We start from the raw sequence: 24105 nt of genomic DNA, 5'->3' as shown, positions 1-24105 counted from the left end.
CAAAACCACCTGTTAGCAGTTTCCAGAGGTGCTGAGTATGCATTGCTCCAGTGCACGGTTTCTTTTGGAGCTGGTGGGTATTCACCAACTCTGAAAATCGAACATGAGGAACTTAGGGCAGAGAAATAAGTTGTCAGGTTAGTAAAGGCTGGCCTTAGCATGCTTGCTGCAGGGTAAACTGTGTGAACTCTTGGTGTGACGGCTATACGCAGTAATTCCCTTGTGTGTGCTCTCATGCCGTGGGGCCCTGTGGTAAACAAGAGGTAGTTTACCACCCTGTCTAGGGGGAGTTGCTTTTTTACACTTACTTTGGGCTAAGATCCGGTATATGGACAGCTTGCAGAGCCAGTTGGCATATGACCAGTTTACGCCCTTCTGTATGCCATGGTGACTTGTTTGTCGCCCCTTTTCTTTGCTCTTACTCCGTCTTCGCAGGATCAGTTTCTGTCTGTATTATAGACAGAATAAGCAGAGTGCTTGGAATAAGCACGGTGCTTGGAAGTTGCTTTTTTTTTTTTTCTTTTTTTTTTCTTTTTCTTTTTGAGGCGATGAAGACATTGAGCCTTGTCCAGGCGTTCTGGTGTTCGGGAAAGGTGGGGGGTGTCATTGATGGCACCGGGGTGTTTAGCAGCGTGACTTTGCCACTATTCTGTTCGCTTTATTCAGCCTAGGGTATGTCATGGTGCCTAGCACAACAGCACCTACGTTTAATCATGGCTCTTGGATGTACCATGTTGTACGTAAGGGTATTCAGTCTTGCTGAGTAATTAGATTTGTTCACACTAGCTGAGCTTGCACAGCTTCCTGCGTGTGGTTCAGTGAGGAAAGAGATTTTTTTTTCCAAGTTGAGAGTAGGCTTTACACATTTTTTTTTTTTCTTTACAGGTGTTCTCAAAGTCACAGCTCTTCTGGTTTTAGGGATTGAAACTGTCTGCTTGCAGCTTGGACAAAGAAGTAATTTTGAAATAGCTTCAAAGTTCAGAAATGCCTCTTCCCATACCAGCACTCCCAAATGAGTTGAGAGGGGGAAGTTCGCACCTCTCCTGATGCCGTTGTGTCAGCGTGCCAGGCTGCAGACTCAGCGAGAGTGCAGTGGGCAGGTTTACGGTAGCGGGAACCGTTGTTGCTCCCACAAGTGCTAGAAACTTAATTGTTTTCAAAGGCAAGCGCGGAATCTGGAGGACCCAGTACAACCTGCTGAGAGATCATAAATCAGGAGATACTGTCGGGTTGCTCTGCTTGGGCTTGTGTGGATTCGGTTTGCTTTGTGAACGAATGCCTTTGGAATACGCTGGTACGTGGGGTCTTCTTTGTTGATTCTTGGACATTGCAGTAATGAGTGCCAGCTTTGTTAGTAGGCATCTATGTTCTGCTCTGCAGTTACTATTTCTGTTTTCTAAAAAGCGTGCAGACAAAAAGAAGTAGTTGTTCTGCCTTGGAATCGTTTAAGCATTTCTGCATTTAAATTTGTTGTCAGCTTTGAACCAGGTGGTTCCAGGCTGTTGACCATTCCAATAGGCATGGAAAGAGAGCTGGGTCGTAGTAGTTTGACCATTGCTGTTTATCTTAGCTTAGGGAAAGTGCTAGTATTCACTTGTGCCCTTTTTTATGCTAGTCTTCCAGCCACTTTTGTTAGTAGCCAAACTGAACCATGATGGAAAGTGCGGAAAAACTGCCTTTGGTAGATAAGGAATAACATTTTCAAATATGCTTGTATAGAGTAGGTCCCTAAGTCTTGTTTTCTGATGTAGCTCTCGTGAAAATCTGTGGAGTTAGTCCCCTAAGTTAGTCTTGAGGGTTGCTGACATTTTTATCCACAGCCTAGTTCTAAATGTAGTTTTCCCCATCTCCTTAGATGCTTACTTTACAGGCTCTTCATTGATATGAATACTCTTTTGATGTATTTGCGTGGAAACTAAAGCAGGAAAAGGTTTTAAAGTAAGCCAGCCAAATAATCTTGGGTCTTTTGATCAGTTTCCACTAGCATTAAACCCATAATCTGTCCTGTTAGATTTTGTTTGAAAGGAAGTTCAGTGTTTAAAGAAGATAAACATACCGGCTGACATTCAATACGTCTTCTCAAGTCACCACCAGATACCTTGTTGAACCTTGTTGGCAGAGGTGCCTTCTGCAAAGGGTTCCTAAAACATCTTCCAGGCTATTGGTTTAGTTATTGAAATGCTCTGGCACTGCAGGAGGTCTGATGCCAGCGATGGAGGCTTGGTCCAAGGCCAGCTGGAGCTGAAGAAGAGATGAGTTTTAAGACCTCTAGAATGCATTTGTGGCCAGCAGAAACTGAGCGCTGGGATAGTGTGTTATCCCAACTGCGGCCCATTCCTAGAAATTGATGAATATGCATTTTAATTTGGGGAGCTCATGTAGCTGAAGTTATTGACATACTAGGGCTTAGGAGCGAGAGGTCTGCAGGTTTTAAGATTGCCTGACAGTACAGACAAAGATTTAAATTTCCTTGAGGGTGCTGACAGTTGTCACAGCTTTGTGCAGACACACCTTTGCTAGTACTGACAAAAGACACACAGCAGTTTCACACCACTGTGCTTTCTTTGGCCGCTACGTAGCTTAAAACCATAGCATACCTTCACAACTTCGGCGTGGAAAATGGAAACGAGGGGCCAGCACCAAGAGCAGCCTCTTTAACAAATGGTGAATTTTAAGGGCTTTGAGTAAGGAAAATATTTAGAACAGAGATTCAATCTGTTATTTGAAAATGGAATATTTAATTTCTTTTCTTAGAATACAGCTGCTCTCAGTTTTGTTACTCTCAGTTTCATCTCCAGTGGCACTGCTGAAGTTGTGCTGGGTATGAGAGGAGAATTTGGCCCATGGTGAAGGACAGTAGCAAACGAAGAAAAAATATCCGTGCAACAGTGACTTCCTCCAAGTATCACAGATGACTGAAAAGCCTGTTTTGAAAACAATTTTGGCCCTATATGCAAATAAAATTTCTGTGATTTCAGCTTTTGCTAGAAATCATACCTACTATACATCTCTGTGATAAAGCACTAGCATGTTAATACCAGACACTCCCTAAAGAAAGTCATTATAAATCCAGGTCGAGGCTCACCCTCATCACATCACACAACCACCATGTTTTTCAAGTATGATTGTTGGTAATAGCCTATGTGTCCACGAAAGAAGTGGGAAGCGTTTTACATTAAAATAACGAGTGTATTGACAGATTTCAAGGTATTTAGTCTCCTCAGGCTACAGACTCACATCATGCTGCTAGCCAGTTCTGTGAGCCCCTCACTGCAACTATAGAATTAGGAATAAACAAGCAAACTCCGGCTGTTAAGTTTTTACTTGCAGCGTGGGTATATTAACTTCACTAATTTGTCAGAAACTAAAGTGTCACAGTTTGGCACTCTAGTGGCAGAAAGTATCCGGGTTCCCAGTTGCTGTTAGCATTGAAGACAGTGAACTGGGTTTAATTTCAGTACTTTCATCGTTTGCCATCAAAGCATTGCAAACTACCAGACAAGTGGGAGATTGCACTGGCTTTGGGTAGCTTTCAGAAAAGTAGAGCAAATTCTTTGAATTACCACGATCAAACATCTCTATTGCCACAAGGTAACTTTAGTTCCCTTTTTGACACAGTATCTGAAGCTTGTCTTGAATTCTTCCAAGAAAGTGGTGTCCACCCTTCCTGAATTAAAAATTACAGTACTTTTACTCTAGGAGGGCTGCACTGGCCAGCAGAATAGCTATGTTGCTGTGAGTCTTTGCCATATAGATGCATATTCAAAGCCTGTATTTGTTCTGTTGGACGTTGCCCTGCCACATGCCCTGTGTAAAGGCATCGAGGCAGCCCCACTGCAGACACGCGGCATAACCAAGCCCTTCGGCAGCTGGAATGTTTTCTTCTCATCAGTCTTCTCCATTATGTTTCTGTTGTAATATGCAACATGTCGCGATGATTTTGGTGATTTTATTAGCATGGGACCTATGTTTGCACAGTGCAGGCTCTAAACAGTTTTGTCAGTCTCCGCATTGCTTTGTGGCTCCCCTGACATAGGTGGCATATTTCTTGTATCCTTGTGAAGCACTAAGTTCACACTCGTTGCTCGATAAATAACTGGAATGGAAAGGTGAAATCGCATGGCCATAGTTAGCAGTCTCAGTCTTCCAAAAAGCCAGTAGATGGGGTGTGTGTAATTCCTGTGCAAAATCACTATGCTTCTTCTAAGTCCAAAGATCCAACTTTCATTTTTACATGATTATCTACAGAGTCTCTTCCACCGTTAGACAGAGACGGGCCTCAACATCAATCACAATTTTAAGCCCTCCTGAGCAGAAGCACCCAAAATTCTTAATTGATCCTTATGCCTATAGTGCTCCGAGTACTCTGCACCTCACCACAGAGTTAGGCCTTTGAAATCTTGATATGAATTTTGTATCATAAGCCCGTTTTTAAAGTTAAACTAGTTGTGAATTAGGAAAGTTCTGGGTAACCAAAGGTGGGCTGGGATACCACAGACTTCGGTTTAACTTGAGACAACATTATTAGGTATAGATGCCATGGGGCCAACTGTGAAATAGCATGCTCTTTTTGTATATCCAAGCCCAGCATATAAGAATAGGTGCTTTATTTTATTCATTATGCATATGAAACTTGAATTTGCTAGCAGTATAAGTGAAATGGTTTAGCTGCTGTCAACAGTTTTGTAATAACAATAATGCAGGCAGTAGAAGAAAGGTGCTTGTCACATAGTGGAGGGGATCCCATGCTTGAGCCAGTTAGGCTAGACTTGAAATACGAAGAAATCTTAATAAGGAGACTAGCGGGTTTAGGACAGTTCCCTGAGTTATGTTCCTCTGTGGAGTTTAAAGCAGAGCAGAGCAGGAACCAACATGGAAATAAGCTGATCCAAGGTCATTTTTGCCATTCAGAATTAAACTGTGTAGAGACTGGGTCCTGGCAGATCTTAGCTGCTTATACTTGATTTGTGATGGAGAACTGTTGAAAAGATTTGTTAATAATTAACCAAGGAAAAGCTGCTAAAATAGAATCCATGTCTGACATGCCTACACATAAGGAGAGAGTATCTTGCCAAGAAGTAAATGAAAATTAGACTACTCTATCAGAATTCAGTTATCTTCTCAGAAGTAGCACAAACACTGATGGCCAAAGATCTACAGCTGAAGTTTCCCAAGAGATCTTGGGAAGACATGATACACGTGCACGTACACACACACACACACCCGCGCACACATGCCTCCAGCCTATTAGTGCAATTGCAGTAATGTAAAAATCTTTAAATAGCAGAGTGGCCTCAATTAATTCAAAAGAAAAGTTTAGTACAATATGAGAGTCCTGAAAGCACCAGTTTTGCTCATGCCTATGACAGTAGAGATAAATAACGCAAATCTGTTACCTAGTGCCGCCTTTCAAATGAGAACCACAGCAGAAGTGTTTTAATCTGGTGTGGTGAAGTGGTGCCCAAAATACACCAAGGATTTAACAGTCGCACAAACGATTCATTTTCTTAGCAGTCTAATTTTACATTGTAACATAATCTCGGTTTCTCCTCTGTCTTTGATGTGCAGTTCTGCTGAGTGTGCAGTTCACATTGGCTCCCTCAGGCAGATTGCAGGTCAGCTTTTGAATGCAGGAGAATTCATGAAATTTAAGTATTTTGTGTACAGTTAACTGCAGTTGTGCAAGTACAAAGACTTTGCTTTATCAGCAGATGTGGTCTAGGTTTACATTTATGTCCACATTAAATTCTTATGTTTATTGCAGTCAGGGGAAAAAAATCAGGAGCTCAGTGCAGTATTTAACAATCTGCTTTGATAGCTGGCCAATCCACTTACCCTTGCGTGAAGCACATGCTGCAGTAGTTCTTTCTTCCATTAACTCTTTGATGCTGGGAAATAGGAATGATTCACATGATGTGGAGAGAAAAAAAAAGCACGATTAGCAAAAACTTTGTGCTCACCTTGCGCCAGGTCAGTAGAGGATTTGTGTACTGTGGGGATGATTAGATCATAGCGTTTGCTGGACAGTCATGACAGACAAATGATACTTGGGACTTGATCTAGTATCTGCTGAATTCAGTCGGGGGAGCGAAGGGCAGCATTTCCATTAGGAAACTAGAATTGGGTTGGGCACTTTCTGGTTAGTCAAAATTGTTCCCGGCTGTTGTTTGCTGTAGCTCAGCTGTTTCCCATATGACACGGCTGTGTTTCCTCACTTCTTGCCCGGGCTGGTGCTCCGAATTTGGAGTAGGAGGCACTTTGCCAGCGTCACTTCTGTCTGGTTAAGACTTTTATTTGGACTGGGAAGGGATGAAGGGGTGTCAGATCTGTGCATGGAAAAATAGTGATGGGCTTTAAGCTATCCAGCTTAAAAAATAACAAAAATAACCATTGCTAGCACAGGTGTGCATTTGTGGCACCTCAGCTGGACGGCGCAGTAGAGCACCCCTCATGCAGCGAGTGAAGAGAGGGCTGGGATGTCACTAAGCTAACGGCATCCCTTAATGCTATGAGGGAGTGTCGTTCACACGCAGTGGTAGGAGCTTTTTTTCCCCAGGTTTAAACGCTGCGCTGTCCTCCTTTAAACCAGAGAAATGAGAGCCTGGAAGAAGGATATGAAAAATAATTAGCTTAGATTGAAACCTGGCATCTAGAACAGCTCAAACTTTGACAGTCCTCAAGACAGTGCTTCAAAGTTGTTCAGCCCCACAAGGTACAGTACAGTTTTTCTGTTTGGTGAAAGTATTACTCAGGGGCTTGAATCCGTCTTGGGGTTTCCTTGTGCTGGACACCGTCTGCGCTAATTAGGAGGTAGTTCCTGTCTGAGATAACTAACAGCCAAACTGAGCTGTCTCTCAGAGGCTGACCTCTCTGAACTGCTTACATGCCTGTTTTCCATCTCCCCAAACATTTAACAGCAAACATTTACTCTGAATGGTTTTTAACGCATTGACCAACGAAGTGTAAATATACCCAAGTCCTATTCAGCCTACCTGTCTTTCCTCTCCTGAAGTGATCTTCCATATTTTAAAATGATTAAAGCCAGATCAAAGTGAATATTCTTTTTCAAGTTTTGTGCTTGATAGTGTGAAAGGAGTATGGCCTCCTAATACCTTAAAATTACAATGTATGCAGGGCTTCTTGACCAGTGCTGGGCTCCCTCAGCTCCCTGCAGTTCCAGAGGTATCCATCTCCTTCCCGGATTGTGACTGGGAGCACTAAGGAGAAATTCAGCACGTTGGCTGACCTGGGAATTTACCATTCTGGCATTGATTAGTGTGATTCTCAGAATTCAGTGCTAAGAGGCACAGGATATCTTTCCGGGGCACTGAGTGTCTGTGATTCTCACTGAAGCATGTAGACCCACTTTTTCTTTGGCTGTATACGAAAGACACAGCAATCAGCCTAGTCTATTTTCTTTAGCCACATGTGTCTGAAGCTGCTTCTGAAATACAATTAATATGGGGCTGCATGTAGGTAGGATTTTAGGTTATAAGTATGGTTACTTATTGGTTTCAGTGTTGTTTGTTGCTTGAATGTTTTTTTAATCGAAGGTAAAAGAACATCATTATTTTTAGCTTATTACAAAGAAAAACACATTTTCTCTTAAATATCTTGATATGAAGTAATTTGAACTAAATTTCTGCACAAATCATTTCCAAGAGAGTGGCTGTCAAGTATAATGAAAAAAATCTGCACTTTTGCAGGGACGCAATGAGGCTTTGCAAATTTAGATTTATTCTCAGTGTTAAATGTGGTTGAAGATGTCAGTTTTTAAACAGCACTTTGAGAAGTAGTTAGCTTAAAAGTGTAGCAATTCAAAGCACAGAGGGAATGATTTTGAAGTGTAAAGTGTTGAAACACAACGCAGAGGTTGACAGTTTCACTACAATTAGAAGCAAGGCAAACACAACTCCTGCTTCTGAAAACTTTCCTGACTGCTTCCTCTCTTGGCCTAGAAAACCTCAAAAAAAAAAAAAAAAAAAGCTTTGAGTGGCTTTGCTTGTGAACCTAACACAGTTACCCTCCATAGTGTTAGGAGACAGCAGAAAGGGTTGCCAAATCTGTCTGTAAAGAATAATCTTTATAGAAAGGTTCATGGAAGTATTTTTTCAAATGCTTCCAGTTTCCTGAGAATGCTGCTTTTTTGAGGAATGCAAGGCTTTTTTTTAACAGGGCTTGTTTTGTTAGGAAACCACTCCCTTCTGCTTCTGCGTTTAGCCTTACTGCTAATTGCCTTTTGGTCGATGACATTTTCCATGAATTGCCACATTCTCCCACATTGTTACAACTTCACGCTGATTATGTCCTACAGCACTTCTGCCTGTTCCTCCTGGGAGGAGTGGCCAAGTGAAGGATATGATGTAGCTGGGAGACTGCAATTATTTTCTTTCTGATAAAAGCCTGTAGGTTTGCTGGAACCCAGTTTTCCAGGGTGTTAACTGTTAGACGCAGGGAAGGCTGTTCATCGCGGCCTGAAAGAGATGTCTAAGGTAGATGGGATCAAGAACATGCCGTGTCGCTGTATTGGTTTAAGCACTGCTTTGCTCCATGCTGCTTTTTAGGCTTTTACATAAGAAGTCATGATAAGTCAGCGCAGAGCATGTCAGGCTGATAAAGACAGTGGATAGCAGGCCCAGTGACATGAACCTCTCTTGAAAGGCAGTAATCTTTTCAGAAAGCAGAGCCTTCCTGCCATGTAAAATGCACTTTAGAAATACAAATAAGCTTCAGCAGACCAAACCACTGAAAGCAATTTTGATAGGGCAGAGCATTATTTATAGGCGTTCTGAGAAAACCTGTTGGTTCATCTGGCTGTGACCATTTTCATCACAGTTTAGTGCGGTTTTTCATCCTAGTCGCAACCTGTAGCTTGAAAGTCAAAACCCTGGTGCCAGGGAGGGGATGGAAAGGGGGAAACTCAGCAGAGAGAGCGCCCCTTGTGATCCCCAGGCCAGCCTGAGCCGCCAGCTCATCGTCCTTCTGGCGCCAGGGAATAGCTCGGGTCCCCGTCGCCCAGCTCTGTCCCCTGCGGCAGCACCACTTGGAGAGCTGCACGTGAGATCCTGGCGGTACGGAGCTTGGGTGCTGCATGTGTGGGAATGAGACACAGCAGAGTTGTACAGCGCAGCTGATCCGCTTCCACGGTGGTGCTCATCTGCTCGCCTGCAGGTGTGGCCATTCTCACCGGTGGGACAGCGACAGAGCCTCCGGCTTGAGCTAACGCTTCAGTGCAATCAAACCCTGTAACTAAGGCTGAGGATCTGGTTACGCTGAGCTGGCTCTGCCCCAACTAAACGTGGTTAAAAGTGAGAGGTTAGCTGAGATAAACTCATCTATTTAAGCCTTGTCTTAGCTCAGGAGCTCATCAACACATTGAAATGCTTTTCCAGTTTTACTGCTTTGATCAAAGGTAGGGCTTATTGGGTTCATGAACTGGGATGAGCTTTGCTAGTAAAAGCCCATTTTTTACTGGGATAATTGCATCCACATTGCTGGCAGGTAAGGTCGCTGCTTTAATTGCATCACTGTGCGTAAAGGCCCAGAGCTTTTACAGGTAGAAAAACTGAATTTTGACTTAGTAAGCACAGTTGGGTCCCGCCTATGCTGTGGCTTATTGTGGTAGTGTAAGATAAATAGCTGGTGTTGCAACAGGATCTCTGACTACATTGTTCTGCTGTCCAGTGTATGACATGAGGGGTTTTCCTCCCAAAAAGGTGGTCAAAAAATTCAGATGCATCTGATGCAACAGCAGTGATGGCTTGTGGCATCGATGGCGTGCTGCATTGTGCCATGCCAGCCTGGGTTGCGCTGAGCACCAGCAGCACTGATTGCCAGCAGCAAGAGCGAGTGGTAGGCACCACTCCAGCCCTGCTGCCCTCACTGCAAAGCTGAAGGACACTGTCCCCCCCTTTTAAAGGGCTGGCGGAGTGGGGGCACTTGCTAGTGCATGGACCTGATGGAGACAGTGGCACGCTGTGTGCCCTGGCGGCAACGTCACTGGCCCTGCTAAGATGGTCGGAGAAGGGCACCTCCTCTTACCTGAGCCCGAGCCCTTGCCCTTGCTGCCAGCCTGCCCTTGCAGCCGGCTGCCAAAGGGGGCCAAATGTAAACACTGAAGAGCCTGCTGCAGTTTCAGCTGTAGTAAATCTAAACAGGCACTTCCAGAGGTTTTTACTGTGTTACTCACATTGCTAAGGTTGACCAAAAGTTGAGTGAAATCTAGGATAAAACCTTCGTTTGTTCAGGCCTACCTTTTTTTTGCAGCTGAGGGGAGGGGAGATGGCAGATGAGAAGAGGTATGTAGCATACATGCACTGGCAAGTGCTAAAGGGAGCTCTGCCGTGCTGAGTCCCCCACCCTCCTTGCTGCGCTCCTAGGAGGCATCCTAGCAAAACTTGGATGTTATTTGTGGAAACGGCTGCTATGTTCCTTCAGACCAAATTCTTCTCTGTAGCTAATCTCTGCTAGCCATGGGGCAAGGTGGGGGCAGGAGTGCTACGTTCCCCTTTTTTTCTGCTCCCACAGCAAGCTGGTGCAGCTGGGCAGCACTCTCGCATTACGCCCACGCAGCCCTTACCCCTGTGCAGACAGGACCACTCTCTCCTTTCCTCGAGCAGCAGAAATGAAGGCAAGAATCTATAAATTATAAATTTTAGGAAAGGCTAAAACTGGTCTGTCAGAATAAGCAGAGGACCAGGAAACGAGCACCTGTGTTGCATAGCTTTGGGCAGGTCAATTAATCCTTCTGCAGTGAAATTCCCCTTTGCATAATGGGTATGAATAATAACACTCAACTTACCTTGCAGGGGTGTTACGGACTGACTGTGCAGTTAATTTTTTTTTCAGTGTTTGTAATATGCACAGCCCTAAATGAGTGCTAAGTATTACTGCAATTTAATTTTTATTGAGGGTTAAACATTGGTGACGTGCCCAGCTGAGCATTCGCTGGCAGTGAACTAGGAAAGTGACCGGCAGCAAGCGTGTTTGGCAGCAAGCGATGGACAAAAATGGAAAGCAGGGCTAACTTATTCCAGTCCTACGTGGGTTTTTTTCTCTCTGTTACCACTGTTCATTTCCCATGAAGCACATGGAGCTGATCAAAATGTTGAATCAGGACTGTGTATTTTAATATGCTTTAGCTTTACTATATAAAAGGCAAATAAAGGTTAAAGAAATGAAAATTTGTCTTATAGGAGGGGCAGCACTGCTTTAAGAGGTGAGAGAGCAGACACGCCTCCAAGTATGCCCTGGCTGGTCTGAGAGCGAGAGCTTGCTAGAAGGGACCATACCTGAAGTTAGGGGGCTGGCTTTCCTCTGGGGAGGGGTGGCGTGCCAACCCTCGTACGCGTTTCACGCCACCGCTAATGAGGGTTTTGCATTGCCAAGTGAACTAAAAGCCTGGGCTGGGGATCGCTTGAGCCAGCTGGGCACCCTGTGGTGTGGCAGTGGTACACGTACACTGCAGCTTGCTCCCGAGTTTGAAGCGCCAGGCAGCGCCAGACCCCAGAGTGTTTCTGTCCTAGAGCTGCCGAGGGTGAGAGAGAGAAAGGCAGCGTGTGCGTTTCCTCCAGTTTGGTCTAATTTAACATGAAATGGGGGCTTCCCAGTGGTGGGGTTACTGCTGAGTGCAACCACACCAGCAGGTTTCGGGCTCCACCTCGCCATGCTCGCGCCTCTCGTGCCTGTCGTTACTGCCTGCTTGTTCCTGTTTGGTTTTGCACGGTGTGAAATGCAAAGGCTTGTCGTGATTACTGCTGGTAGGTGATAGCACAACTGAGTAACGGTCCTTCGGTAATCAGGGCAAACTTCTGCCCTCAGGTGGGTCCCCCCCAGGCCCACTCAAGTCTGTGTATTCCTGCCATAGGAAGCAAGAATTTGGCCCACGCTTTCTCTGTACGTGTTCATTCACCGCTATTGCTCTGTGATGGTTTCCTCAGGGACATATCCAAAGGTCAGTGAAGTAGAGAGGAGCCTTTCCAGTGTCTTTTTAAAGCTTTGGGCCAAAGTCCGTGTTCTACTCTGTTTTCATTGCACTTGAAAGCGTCACTTGGCCCTGGATTTCCTTGAGATTTTCTTGCTTTCTCAAATCTAAAAGCTGTCACAGTCGCTCATCTGAACATAATGACAGCCTCGACTGCGCACCTCACTTCACGTTCAGAAAGAACACTTTTATTTCCCTAAAAATACAAATCTGCTCAGGAGAACAAACCATAGGGACACAGCATATATTGTGTAAGGAAAACTTTATTGCATTTTTTTTTTTTGTTACAGTATAAAATCAAGAGGTCAAATTTCAGATAATGAGAAATTCATGGAACAATGCCAGTTTATTTGAAAGAACCTTACATTTGTCCCTAAATCTTACAAGTCATTAACTACACTTTCCTTTGTAGCATGATGGTCACTTTTTAAGACGATACTCCCTTTTTGGCATTATTAATTATCATTATTGTTGTTGCTGTTATTATTCCAGGAGATCTGTATGGGAGGAATGCTGAAATCTGGATTAAAAATAGCATTTTCATGTCCTCCCACTCAGTGTACTTCATGCACAGAATGCCTTTTATAAATGCAGACTTGCTGCTTGGCTAGATAAAAGAAGCTGTCACTTCATTTCCATAACGAAGTCATTCCCAGGAGAATTTGATTGTTTTAGCAATAAAATTTTTCTAAAAGGCCTCTTATTTTGCCTGAGTAAGGTAAGAGAAATGAACTTCTTAGCAGGTATTCTACAAAACAATTAAGAAAAAACAAGACTGTCTTGATTTGATGTGAGGAGATTTGTATGTGTGTGACTTCTCTTCTGTATAAAATGGGAAGAAATCCCTAACTGAAAAGGTTAAAAAATACCCCACACCTCCAAAGCCGTACGCAAAACCACAGTTTTTTTTCCTGTCTCACTGAGACATTGCACATGTTTTTATCAGCACTCGCCTGAATAAATTCAGTCGTATACTTGATTAAGTTCAGTCCTATTTCAAAAGGTGCTTACAAGGCTTCTCTGATTCAGACACTTTCCTGATTTAAAGCCAGTCAGGGACACTCATTACAAAGTATTACAATGCATTAATTTTATTATCAGGTATGTTCTTAGTCTGGTGGAGGAATGAGCACTATATGCTGTACTTGGACTGAGAGCCCCTTGAAGCAGGGCCTGTGCTTTCGCTCCGTGTACATAAGCTGTGTGGCGTAGTGGCAGGCCCCATCCCTGCGTGCGCGCAGTGTGCTCCCACAGCCTCTCCTGCCACTTAGGCATTTCTCACTCCTTTTCTCAGCTGTGCTGTGTCCCAGTCCAGCTTAAAGTTCCTTTTCTTTGAATGCTGAGCGTGATAAACCATGCCAGAATTAGAGCATCAAAGAAGTGCTGATACAGAAAGTGTATGCAGCAAGCAAAAGCCCTATGGTTCCCCCCCCACACACACACCAATATCTCTCATTTGTCACACATTTTGAGCCATGTTTAGGTTTTGTTAAGCATGAATTGGTGCAGTTACCACTTAGTCATCCTAGACAGCTTACTACTATAGGTAGGTATATGTGATCAAGAATGAAAGGGAAGAGGAGAAAACAAACTTTTTCTTCACAATCAGGAAAGTCTTTATAGCATCGGCATCACAGTACCTAACACTTGCAAATTACATCGTACCAAAGAAATACAACAAGTTCAGAAATGATTATTTATGGGAGGTTTGTGAATTCAGGATGTGATATTATGAGTCACCCAGCAGCAAACATGTTTGCACTCCAGTTGGTATGAGTCACGCTGGCATTTGTCTCAAGCGTGGCGATTGTTTCAGTCCTTTGCTTGGCCAAGACGCACAATGAATGAAAATCTGAGAGAGCCCCTGTTGCAGATTTACTACGTGCAGCTACACGGGTAAATCACAGGCTCAGCTGTAGAGTATTTCCTGTAGCACAGACACACAGGCGCACACACATGCACACACGTGCACTCATGCACACACCCCACCCAAGAGTAATACTGTAGTTTTAAACACTAGATTCATAGAAAGGAAATGCATAATTACAGGGCTGGCTTTTGCACCACATAAAGCAGCCCACATCAAAAGGTGTTTGCCATTAATGTTTCAACAGGTAATCTCTGGATTTATTGCCAAGCGGTGTTCCTGTGAGTTAGTGTTCAGTGCTGAAAACATTGAAATCTCTGTTGTAAGCTGGTATAGTCATCTTAATCCAGAAAAAAAGCTCGTCAATAGTGCCTTTGTTTAACAATACTGTGTTTCGTGTTGCATCAGGACAACAAAAGATGTGGCTGCGCTGGAAATGGGGAGAAGGTTACTGGTGGGTTCTCAGCCAGCTTCCTAAGGAAGCAAGGCGCACGTGACGGCATTGTTTCTACATGCGTGTATGTGTCTGTCTGTGTGTCCTGAGCCTGATAACGTGCATTATTCTGGCCATTTCCGACCAAGTTTGCTACTAGCTAGAGGCTTTGGGATAATTTGTCCCTAAAAGTTTTGTGTAAGTGGGCAGCTGAATGGCTGTGGGAACCTGATCCCAGGGAAGCGAGAGCCGCTGCCCCAGCTCGAGTCTTGCTGATGCTGAGGAGTCACGACAGTGGACATCCACAGGGATTAGTCCTCCACAGGGAAAGCTTGAGCCTTTTTGTTACTATTTGTTAGTGCTACTGCTCACAGAACTAGCTTTTTAAGGTAGTTTATCTCTGGCTTGTTAAAAGGATCGTGAATAAGCAGCAGATTAGCCGTTGCTTTGGATCCAGTTAAGTTTTGGGGATTGCAGCTTTTAGGTTCCCTTTTAAACACTGCCTGTTTACAGAAGATCTGCAGCCATCATCTAAGAGAAGACGTGCGTATGGATAACGAAGGCCTGGCTCTTGAACTTGTTCTCATCCATAACAAGTTATATATGCTATAGTTCTTCAGTATGCAGGAGGCTCCTTGTCTCAACTTGTGGCTAAGCAGCATTTTTTGCATAATAGCTTCCACAAAAGAAGAAGAAAAACATTTATGTCGAGTAACAGAAGCATCCAGAATGGTTTTTTTTTATTGCTTATATCAGTTCAACGTTACTGGCTCTGAGCTTGAATTATTTTGGACCATTTGCATTCTTTTCTCAGTTTGTTCTCCCCTCCAACCCCTGTTATTCTTGTTTTGATAGCCATGAGAAAATGGCTAATACGGGATGCTTATCTTAATGGGATGATGGATTTTTATTAAGAATGCATCATTGACATCTGATAGGATATATTTATTTGATTTTTTTTTTCTTCAGCTTCTGTATTATTCCTTCTTAGGCAAAGCAACCTTGGCATGCTTGTTAGTTTTTTTTACACCTAATGGCATTGTGTGTTGCACCCACTGCCTATCTCTTTGCTTGCTTTTTTTTCATGTCTTAGACAGCACAGTGGAGGCACTTCTGAAGAGGAGTATTTAGAAAAAAGTTACTTCCATGGTTTTTAGACAACTGGTTTTGAATGACAAATATCCAATGAGTAGGTCTGAGAAGCCCTGTTCCTAGCCTGTGTGCGTAGTTTGATACTAAAAATGGTGGTTTACATGAGCCTTGAATCAGGAGAAATACTTGGTACGAATGAAATAATGAGTCTTCTCAATGACTGAGGCTTTTTTAGGCTCAGTCTTGGGACACTGACTTCTAGGTGACAAACAATTGTGCTAGTTATTCAGAATCACTTGTCATCTTCAGCATTGGCTAGTGCCCTGGAGGATGCGAGCCTCCAAATAATGCGTTCTTGTACCCCTTCAACCTCACCTGCTACTCCTATCTGTCCGCTGTTTGACAGAAGTTCACATCCTGCAGCATGGTGTTTTTGCAGTGAGCACACACCTGCACTGGCAACAGCATTTACACAGAGGAAGGATGTGCAGGGCTGGAGGGGCCGGTGGATGCGTTCATACAGTTGAGCAAGGTAATGTATGTCTGTTCTTCCCCTACTACAAATTTCAGGGCAGGGTGGGTTGCTTTGTTTTCTGAGCCTCATCATGTGCATGCTGTTTTTCTGATTTAGAACCTGCAGGATATGCAGGCAACTTGATTTACCATTCTTACACACAGGTATTGTTATTCACCCTGCACAAAGTGGATGTAACATGTTGTGAAGTCAGGCGTTTCACTATGGACCACTTGCAAAGCCATGGGAAGTGCTTGTTTACATGACAAAGCTGTGGAGACAGAGCTCAGCTCGAGATGTTGTCAGCTTCAGATGAGGAATGGATGTCAGACAGAAATCAGTGAGGCCTGCCTGTTTTATGCAAACTAGACCTTACTCTTTTTTTATACTATAGTGATACTACTTTGCTGTAGCCTTAAAGTAGGCATAAGTGTAATTTAAGTCTTTTTTACGCTAGCAGAACAATTAATGTAAAGATGACTCAGCCCCATCTGAAGCAGGATGTCAGGAGGTTCTCAGATGGGCGAAGTTCAGCATGGCTTGTGTAGAGAAGATTTTATTAACTTGAAATATAAAAGATAGTTGTTGGATTTTTTTTCTTTTCTGTTAGAATCGTTTTTATGTGTGTGAAATCAACTAGACCTGTTGAAAATCATTTAGAAGCTGTTTCCTGACGTGGTAGATGATATGCACATTAGGTAATTGAAATTGCGTATGGTCCAGGAAGATATAACCTTGCCTTTCCCATTGCGGTGGGGCAGGATTGAACCTGTCTAAACTATTTCATGCAGAGGGAGAGTGAAGGAGGAAACGAATTACTTTTTTATTTTAATTGAAGGATTAGTTGTGGGATAACAGCAAACAGCCAAACAACTCAGGAACAATGCTGCTGTCTCTTAAACATTTTTATTAGCTTATGCTGATTTGTGAATTAGGAAAACCAAATTATATGATACAAGAGAGCAAGGAAAGACCATGAAAAAACTACAGGAAAGGACTGGGAAAAGTATGATCTCTAACTGCCTGCTCTTCAAAGTGAGATGAAGAGCATGACCTTTTCTTGGAATAAAAACAGGGTACTGCACAGAGCTGATTTCTGATGTTTGGTTTTGCCAATTTGTGGTTGCTTGCTTGTACTGTGATGCTTACTTGTTGATTGCCCTAGGGTCTAACTTATAGGAACTAAATACTTGTAAAAAGTACTTCCATGTTCTTTGAATTGAAGTCTGTTCATCACTCAATTGCAGTTCTAATCTCTCAGCTCAATGTACTTACCGCTCAAAGGCAGGGCTGTGCTGTGATATTTGAATAACCATAATGCTGTTGGACCATAAAAACAGCTTCATTATGTAACACTTCCCATTTATAGTGAATGTGTGATCACTAACCATATATATGATAATGATTCATGGATCATATTGAAACTTCGGTTGCAAAGCATGGTTAGAATTTACTTTGTACTGCAGACCAGAACCATGCTGTATGTGTGTGAGAGGACAAATTTTCTCTAATCAGGTACCCTTATTTGTAGTATAAGATGGTTACAAAAATAATATTCCATGTTTCCGGCACATTGTGGAAGTGATCCAGAAGAACAGGCTTTCATAACGGACTTCTGGTCTTTGAGACAGACTGATCTCAGATACCATAAGCTCTCCATACCTTCAGCATCTTCAGAGGAATTACTGCAGAATTGCACCAGAGTGAACAAAAGCAGAACTGGGCCCCTTGTTCTGGAGAACAGAGAATGTGAAATATGCCTGATGGTGCCTACAAGTCCGCCTTGACAGTCACTCAGAGCTATGACTCTTTGCATGCTGCAGGGAAGAGCACGTCACTGCACGCTGTCAGATACAGCATAGCAAAAAGATTGTATTGGAAGGAGTGCTCTGCTGGTCAGGACAGGGTTTTGCCCCCCTCAAGATTGTGCCTCTTTGTGTCCTGAAGCTTGTACTACGCTGCCTTTAAGTCCTAAGCATGAAAATGCTTAACATTTGTTCACTTAAATGGGAACATTTATAGGCAGATGTACTTTGCCCATCACAGAAACGAGTGCCTAAGGGTAAGGTCAAGTGAGCAAGTCGTTGCAGGTTAAACTAGCTTGTGCGTTTACAGTACAGCATCTGCTCCATAGTAACTGTCTGTAGACATGCTGCATATCTACCCCATGCTGAGTATGAGGTCTCTCACCTTTCTTTCACTGAGAGGTAGGTTGGTTACCTTACTTCATGTCCTCTTTCCCATGATATAAAAGTGCACATACGAGGACAGTTGCCATCACCAGTGCAGTGTATCACACAGGTGCTTGTCTGATGTCCACCCACTAGCAGAGATCTGTAACTCAAATTCCAGACTCATACCAAGATAACTGCATAATTAGCATGCAATGATTACTTTTATTTTTCTGACCAGTGTTGGTACTGGCAAGTCTAGCTTTGTTTAAAATGAATGGAATTAAAATCCTAATCCAAGCCTGTCGAAGTTAGTGGGAAGACCTTCAGTGACTGCGGTGGACTTCATTCCAGTATTACATGTAGCATTATTTACTTACTATTTACATTATTACATTAGTCTCTAGGCAGCCTCACAGGGAGTGCATGCAACCAGGAATGGCAGAATTTGATATGGGAGACAAGGTCTGCATGGACTTAAAAACTCCCAGCTCTTATTAAAATAAGGTCAGTTAGGTCTTATTAAAAATAATTGGAAGCCATCTAATTTTTGCAGAAGTGTTAAGTATTTTCTAGTAGTTCTTTGGGGTACGTTTTCAGGTTCACCTGAATGTTGATTGTCAAGAAATAAGTGTTGGGTGAAAATTTTGGTGAAACAATAAGATGTCCAAAACTGCAGTTTTTAAGAGATTTCAGTTGATTGCCAAAATAATGTGGGGGAGAGGGGACCAGAAGAGGTAATTTTGAAAATGCCAAAATGTTTCATTTTAACACTTAAAATGTTTTATGTATTTTGAATTTTTTTAATCTTGAGATTTACTTCATTTAAAGAAAAATAAATAGCTTGGAAATGGGTTAAAAATGCTAAGGGTTGACTTTAAAGTTAGGTTTTAATTTTTTCCTCTTTTTGGTTTGCTTTCTAAAGTAAAAAAAGCTTATGAGGTCATGTCTGACTATATACTTCTCCATCAGACAGGCAGTAGGGTCCTGTTTTACCAGAAGAGAGATGTGGTTGACCAAACTCCTGAAAGTTTAGCCTGACTTTTAGATGCTCACAGGGCTGGGTATCTAAAGGACGTGGAGGTTGCAGTGCCTGTGTCATGGGGAAGTTGTACTGCCAGCTCAGAGTTTCTTAACAGGGAAGGCTTTTATAACAGGTTTATTGCATTGCTATAGTCCGTCAGAGAGAGGAGAAAGACGCGTGTAGCTGAGACTACTCATCAGCATTGCCCGTGGGGCATGAGAGTCCCAGCTGGCCAGAGGTGACAGCAAACACTGGGCGCCGGTGCTAAGTGAGGGCTTAGCCTCAGCCAGGAATCCAGTTGGGAGATAAAATTGTTTGGGTTTGGATTTTGGAGAGTGTTGTTTGTTTAGATAAAACAGACTGTGTCAGGGCTGTAAACTCTACTGAGTAGGTTCCTCTGCCTACTACCGTTGTGTTACCTTCCCTCTGCTCTTCACCCATGAACTGCTCGTGTCCATCTGTCTGACTTATTTCCTGCCTTCATGCAGGGGGAAATTCATCTGCATTTGTCTGTAGACATCTAATCTGAGCTGACTGTCTAGATTCGCTTTATGGGGGGGAGAGAAGCAGCCCTTTCTGGAGAATGATTCATTCTATCCTAAAGTAGGTGCTCAAGATAGGTCAGATTAATTATTTTCTAGTTTTCTCCATTGACTGTAAAGAAAGCTTGGACTACCTCAGGTGCAGATTTTTGTTTTGCTTATGTTTGCAGTTGGGGGACATGAATTGCATCATCATGCTTGTAAGGTGGGATCTATATGCACAAATCCTGAAACTAGATATGAAGTGTCTTAAGAGGCTTATGTCAATGAGCTAGGAAAGGTTTGTGGCAGGAAGTAAAAGGAAGAAGAATTCGGGAGGCACAAATAGCCCATGGGAACCTGACTGAAGGGAAAAGATGTTCAATTCAGGCCTTGTGGAAATACAAACTCTGTTTTAAGTATTATTTGTGGGGTTTGAGCAAAAACGTAGCACAGCAGTTTCCCCAGAACCCCAGTAAAAAGTTTGAGGATAGCCTAATATCTTGATGAGAGTAAATTAGTTGTTTGGGCACACCAGAAAATATTAGCAAATACATATCTGCCCATCCCAAAGTCGGCCATTTGCACTCTCTGGTCATAAATTGTACTTTTTTTTTTTTAAGGTATTTGGCATGACCTGAAAGTGAAACTGTAGTTTGGCACTTAAAATGGTATATTTTTCATATCCCCCAAACCCACTAATTTAAGTTCTTCAGCCTCAAATATTTGTTGCCTTTGCAACAAGGGGTACAAAGTAGTAGGTCAAAAAAATGCGGAGCAGTCCCACAGAGAAATATTGGTAGCTCAGGTTAAAATAAGAGTGAAAGCACCCCACAATATTAAAAATCTCAGTTAGGAAAAATACTTCCTACTCAGGAGTAGTGATCGTATGTGTGCATATTTTTGGTTTCAGTACTCATCTGTTGCAATATTACAGGTAACTAGAGAAATAGATAGGTGTTTGCATCCCATTAGAGGAATTTAGTGAGAACATAAAAATCTTCTGGACTGGAGCGCTTTGCTTTATTTGCACACACTTTTCAAAACAGCAACCCAGAGTAGTTTTTTCCTCCTCTTGTTATGGCAACAGAACTATCCAAGAATTGTTTTAATTATGTGTCTGTTGCAGCAACTCCGAACTCTGGATTTTAATGATTTTTAATAAGTACAGAGCAAATGACTCTTCCTATCCAAGATCAATGTTTTATGTAGACCCTATAATGGAATCTCAATCTTGGTAGCTTATTAAAAATGAATTTGCTTCAAGGAGATACTGGAATCAATTGTTCATTTGCTGTACAGCTGTATGGATTTTCCTCTTTTTATTCCTTGCTTTCCTTTCTTAGTTTGTTTTGCTTATCTTTTACAGATATATCTTGCTATATTTGAAAGAGGAAAGCCAGTGAGGACCTGTGAACAATCTGGCAGCTTCTGAAAAATCTTCATGCTAAAGGATAATCCAGAACTTCTCGAAGAAGAACCTAGTGAATGTTGTGAGTTATTAACAGCAATAACATGCATTTGCAGTTATGTCCCTCACATGTGGGTATTTGCATTGTGGTGTTTGCCCTAGTCGCTCTGGTGTGTTGAGCATCCTTTCAGATAGAGCAAAACAAGAATTCTCTCCCTACCAGGTCTGAGAATAATCCTTTTTTTGTCTTAAGAGGAAACCCTGAGAATTTCAAAATTAGAGAAGTTAGCATTTAAAACCTTATGCCCAAAGTATGCTGTAGTCTTTCAGGATGTTAGTGGTGATAGAACAGCTGCAGATTCTTCCAATTTGAGCAAATATTTTTTGCACTTTCTCTAAATTGAGTAAATATAAATGTATTTCCTGACTGGGCATGCCTTCTACTTCCCTGGAAGTTGAATATCCGCCCTTGCTCTGCTTTTCCCTTTGGGTTGTAGGCTGTATGAAGCAGACTGAGACAGAATCTAAATGGTGCTGCTTTCTCAGGGGCCACTTGCAAAATAGATGTTACAGAAGACACTGAAAAGTCTTCATCATCTCTCTCCTTTCCTGCATGTGAAATAGTTAACAAAGCTGACATTTGAAGTTATTAGTAACTGATACCACTAAGCTGCCAAGTTAGTAATTCATTAAGATGAATGAAGAGCCTCTAAGACCTGAAGCTTCTCACTGTCTGTGTATCCAAGCAGACGTGGCCATATCAGTTTATACCCACACTTTGAAAGACTTGTCTGAAACCGCAAGGGCTTACTTTGCAAGCTGTCATCCTAGAGCAGAGGAGGGCCAGCCTTAAATGATAATAATAATAATAAACTGTCCTAGCATGCAAAGCTGTTGGGATGGCAGGAGATGTTTGTTCAAGATGTTGCAATCACTTCCACTGATTGCAACAGCAGCGCTACTTCATGCCGAGGAGAGCGTTCTCCGGGTCCTGAATGGTATGTGGTGTTCAAGATCAACCAGATAAACTGTGTGAGGGAAGGATGTAATCATCAGCCATTACAGGTGATGGAGCATCTGTGTAAGATGCTGTCGATGTGATTATGACATTCTGTCCTGTCCTAAATGCTTTAAAATGAGCCTATTTAAAGTGCTGTGCGGTGGTATACTGTTGAGGTGATAAAACCCTGAATTACACTCGTGAAGCCCAGGTCTGGAAAGGAGAAGTAGCACTCTTCTCACTAGGTACAGATGGAAAGAAAGTGCTCTTGAAAATGGCTCTTACCCAGGCATGCAGAAGCACTTTCTGTAGGGGAGTCACTGTAGGTGATGGAGAGCTCTTCAGAAGTTGCAGGAGAGCGTGTTTTGTCACCTCACTCCTGCTTGGAGGACAGTGCTGTCACAACCAGGCAGTCAGCCAGGTTCCTCCTCTCCCCTCCCCTCTTCCCTGGATACTCTCGGGGAGACAAGAATACCGGAAATGAGGAGGAGTGGTATTTCTACCCTTTCTGCTTAAAGGAAATACCAGCACACAATCATTTTACTTAAAAATGCTGCTCTCTTTTCCCTGAGTGTTTGCAGGGTGTTGTCACGTTCAAGCGTATGGAGAGCGCTCAGACCTTTCCTGTTGTGAACAGTAGTTACTCTGTTCCCGTCTATCTCATTGCTCTGCCACCGAGGCAAATTTCAGAGCGTTGGGGGGGGGGGGGGGGGGGTGTCAGGAGGGCAGTAATTTGGGACCAGCATGTTGTATCCACCTAGAAACCGAGTGTTTACTAAACAGCATAAACTTTCTCCCTTCCTCTTTCCCGTTCTCCTCATTTGGATGAAACAGATTTCTGGAATAGCAGAGCTTGTACAAATCAAGTCCATATTCTGCTTTTGCAGGGAGAAAAAAAGATGTTGTGAGGATTTGTTAAGGAGGAATGTTTTTTTACTTAGGGCTAAAACCGAAGGAAGGTGAGGTTCCTTTGCTGTTGTAGGCGGGTACCTTGTGATTTCCAGCATAAGGTTGTGTAATTTTCTGGTAGGATTTCAGTATTCTGAGTTCTTTTAAACCCCAAAACATACACTGTAGCTTTTTTGGAGTGCTAGCCACACACGCACAAACACACTGGGACAGAAGCAATGAATAAACTGTTCGTGTGCCTCACTCGCAGGCATTTCTTCATGGTTTTTTTTTTCCACTTGCGCTAAAACCTCTGGCACAGTTTGTGGGAACTGGAAAATAAATCCCCGAATTCTGTATGCATCAGTAACTGAGATGGCTTCAGTTGATCCTCTATCTATAGCTGTTATTTTGGGCAAACCGCAGACGGCAGGAGAGCAAACATCCCTGTCCCTCACTCCGACGCGCTTCAATGCGTGCCTTCGGTGGGAATTTGCCTGCGTGAGGGCTGGGCACCATCCGAGTGAGGATCCCAGCAGCTGTGCTCGCAGCCGCGTAGCATTTCGTCCTGGCTCTGGTCTGACGTGTTCTTCCTCTGCTCCTGGCCCTCATCGCTCCCTTCACCCTGCTCCTATCTCATTCATGCTCCTCCCGTAGCCCTTGCCGCGGGCTGTTTTTCCTGGCGCTGTGACCTCTGGCAGGGCCTGGGAGTGAGCAACTGGTGGGGCTGATGTCAGTGCCGCCTCCTGCGCTGGCTGGCAAGGCTCGCGGCTGCCCCGGCACACCCTTTCCCCAGAGCATCACCTTCTTCCCATGCCTGCACCATCAGCGCAGCCCCTCGAAGGCTAAACCGGAAGCGTAAGCACACTGTGGAAATTGTAGGCTAATAAGCCTTTTACGGCGGTTTTCGGAGAGCGGCTATCTCCCATGCTTTGAGCCTCAGCACTGGATTTGTGGTGAGGCTGGAAACAATGTGCGGTTGTCTGTTCGAGCGGTGAGGAGCTGTACACACCTTGGGAGAGTGAGGGAAAGTTTTGACACATGCAGCCTTAAGGTTTCTGAATGCATTTGCTTTTGAGTTCCTTTTGCATCTGTATATTCAACCACTTCCCGGCTTTCTGCAGAAATTACCAGGCTACCGACAAAAGAGGACTGCGTGTGTTCGTTCTTCCAAACAATTGCCCAGTGCATGCCGTTCAGT

General features: G+C 43.3%; 1 protein-coding gene across 20 annotated transcripts in view; it reads left to right on the top strand.

Annotated features, from left to right (window-relative positions):
• Positions 1 to 24105, top strand: part of ATXN1 (ataxin 1) — a 350922-nt gene that overhangs the window by 205963 nt on the left and 120854 nt on the right. For 19 of the 20 annotated variants that reach the window (XR_010387821.1, XR_010387820.1, XM_064507009.1 and 16 more), the window contains one exon: positions 20975 to 21098. The exons of the other annotated variant lie outside the window; for it this stretch is intronic. The gene's annotated coding sequence lies outside the window, so the exon portion shown is untranslated. The remainder of the gene's footprint in view (positions 1 to 20974; positions 21099 to 24105) is intronic. 20 annotated transcript variants of the gene reach the window in all.

Source organism: Dromaius novaehollandiae, chromosome 2 (assembly GCF_036370855.1).
Source record: "Dromaius novaehollandiae isolate bDroNov1 chromosome 2, bDroNov1.hap1, whole genome shotgun sequence".
Classification (NCBI taxonomy): Eukaryota; Metazoa; Chordata; class Aves; order Casuariiformes; family Dromaiidae; genus Dromaius; species Dromaius novaehollandiae.
The sequence above is the reverse complement of the archived record's forward strand: the minus strand, read 5'-3'. Positions and strand labels throughout refer to the sequence as shown.